Below are 3,002 nucleotides of genomic sequence, written 5' to 3' on the forward strand. Positions count from 1 at the left end.
ACCTCGACCCTTCTGGAGAGGTCCCCTGATGGAGATGTTCGCGTTAATCTCAGCCCCGCAGCAGAGAGCTGCTATCTGCTCTGAGGAACGGGGTTCGAGTCCCACAGTGGCTCCTACTGGAATCCTGATCTTATCTCTGCTGCTAATGTTCTCTCCCTCCTGTCCCTCTGTCTGCCTTATCTCTGCCCTTCTTTGACCTTTTGTTCGCCATCCTTCCAAATACTCGTTATTCTTTTTTCTAAATTTTCTCAGTTGTTTTCGAGTTTCTAGTTCTCCATATTTCATTGTCTTTTCTTTGACTTGTTGGTTATTTATTCATCTCCTGGTTTTAATATCAAGGCTTCAGTTTCTAGTTTGGTTTGAGGGTTAAGATATAAGGGTTTGGTTTTAGGATCAGGGTTTGCCGCCCGCCTACAAACTAAAATGGTGGTATAGTATGCTAAAATATGCTAAAATATGGTACTTATTGCTAAGATAGACAGACACCTGGTTTATCTTACTATTTGTTTGTGTCATCGCCTGTTCAAACATATCTCCCCCCCCCCTCTCTCTCACATTCTACCTCACTTAATCTTTTTCATTCCCTCCCTCATCCACATATAGCTTTGACTTTGAATAATATCACTCACGCACGCGCACACACACACACACACACACACACACACACACACACACACACACACACACACACACACACACACAGACACACACACAGACACAGACACACACACACACAGACACACACACACACGCAGACATTCAGAGTTGCTTGTTGGCTGCTGGGAGCAGACAGGTCCTCTAGATGGGGGGGGGGGGGGAATAACATGAAGAGAGGGACCGGGACTTCATGCTCTGCAGACCCCCTAATTGCAATGATAAATAGGAACTGGGGGAGAGAGAGAGGGAGGGATGGTGCAATGGTAGCATCACACCCAACACACACAGACACACACACACTCACACACACACACACACACACACACACACACACACACACACACACACACACACACACACATAGACACACACACAAGCACATGCACACAGACACACACACACACAAAAGCATGCACACAGTAATATGTACACACACCATCGAAACACACACACACACACACACACACACACACACACACACACACACACACACACACAAATACCAGTGAACGCACACAGACAATTGTCTATACACACATGTACATGTACTGGCATGCACAAACCATCAACACACTCACACAAGCCTGCAGGTGAAACTTTGACGCACGCACACACATACGCACACACACAAACATGCACAGGTGCACAGTGTGTTGCATGCAATTATCTCCTAATCAGTGTTGGGAAGGTTACTTTGAAAATGTATCCAGTTACAGAATACAGAATACATGCCCAAAAATGTAATATGTAACGTATTCTGTTTCATCACTCAATCTGAGCATTGTATTCTGAATAGCCTACTTGGATTACTTCCACATTGAATTGCATTTTATAAGTGTAGGAATGCGAAAGATATTTGCTATTACATCCAACACTGACGTGTGTTTTAAATGGTTCATTATTGTAGCTACACATTCACTTAGCTAGTGCAAAGGTGTTGCCTATAAAATCGCCTTAAAATAGAGAGAGAGAGAGAGGAGAGAGAGAGAAGGGAGAGAGGGAGAGAGAGAGAGAGAGAGAGAGAGAGAGAGAGAGAGAGAGAGAGAGAGAAAAGATCGTTCAAATCATCAGCATTTTTATGTGTGTTTTCCAGCATACGTTTTATGTGGGTCTGTCCAAATTCCCAGATGGTCAGACAATTTGCTGCTAGTCTTAGAGTTACCGCTAATCAAACAATAAAGCGGGTGCCTGTTACGTCCAAAGAGGCATATGCTTTGTGGAACTGGATCGGACCGAGGTTCGTTTGCTTTCCGATCTAAAGCGAACCGTTTCAGGGTTTGTTTGGAAGCGAACCGAGACCAGCTGTTCAGGAAGGTCTCGGTCGGCTGACCGAGACCTTTGGTTGACATCGAAGTGCTGTTGGTGTGAAAGCACGAATAAACTGCTGAAACAGAAGTATCCTCATTGATTTCAACAATGTAACTGTATCCTAAATACCAACTATTTAAATTTTAACTGTAACGGAATACAGTTAGCTATAATTTGTATTCTGAATACGTAACGCCGGTGCATGTATTCCGTTACTCCCCAAAACTGCTCCTAATTGTGTTCTTCAAAAGACACAACTTAAACATCTGAAAAGCGTCTACAGAAGCAGGAAGCAGAAGACCCGCAGTCCCACTAAGGGCCGGTCCATTAGAGGGACCTGAAGACCAACAGTCCCACTAAGGGCCCGTCCATTAGAGGGACCTGAAGACCAACAGTCCCACTAAGTTGCCGGTCCATTAGAGGAACCTGAAGACCAACAGTCCCACTAAGGGCCGGTCCATTAGAGGGACCTGAAGATCCACAGTCCCACTAAGGACCCGGCAAATTAGACTGAGGGACCTGAAGACCCACAGTCCCACTAAGGGCCGGTCCATTAGAGGGACCTGAAGATCCATAGTCCCACTAAGGGCCGGTCCATTAGACTGAGGGACCTAAAGACCCACAGTCCCACTAAGGGCCGGTCCATTAGACTGAGGGACCTGAAGACCCAAAGTCCCAGACCCACAGTCCCAGTAAGGGGTCATTAGAGGGTCCTGTCCTGAGTTGGGGCCAATCACTCAGAGCCCCTAACAGGAGGGCCCTCGTTAGAAAGAGGGCTGAGGGCCTACAGAGTGATGAGGTTCCCTCCATCACTGCTCTCTGGAGGAGCTGAGCTCCCCAGAGGAGAGCTGGGATGAAGTACTGGAGATTTACTGCTGAGCTTCATTTGGTGGGAGAGTTTCTCACCCTGCAATCTGAAGAGGAGGAGTTTCATCTGGCTGACCATCGACCGCTGGGCCTCCCATCTCCATCTCTCTTCTATCTGTCTTTCGAATCCACTTGTCCATCCATCTGTCTGTCGCCTATTTCAGTAGTAA

Source organism: Gadus morhua, chromosome 2 (genome assembly GCF_902167405.1).
Source record: "Gadus morhua chromosome 2, gadMor3.0, whole genome shotgun sequence".
NCBI classification, from domain to species: domain Eukaryota; kingdom Metazoa; phylum Chordata; class Actinopteri; order Gadiformes; family Gadidae; genus Gadus; species Gadus morhua.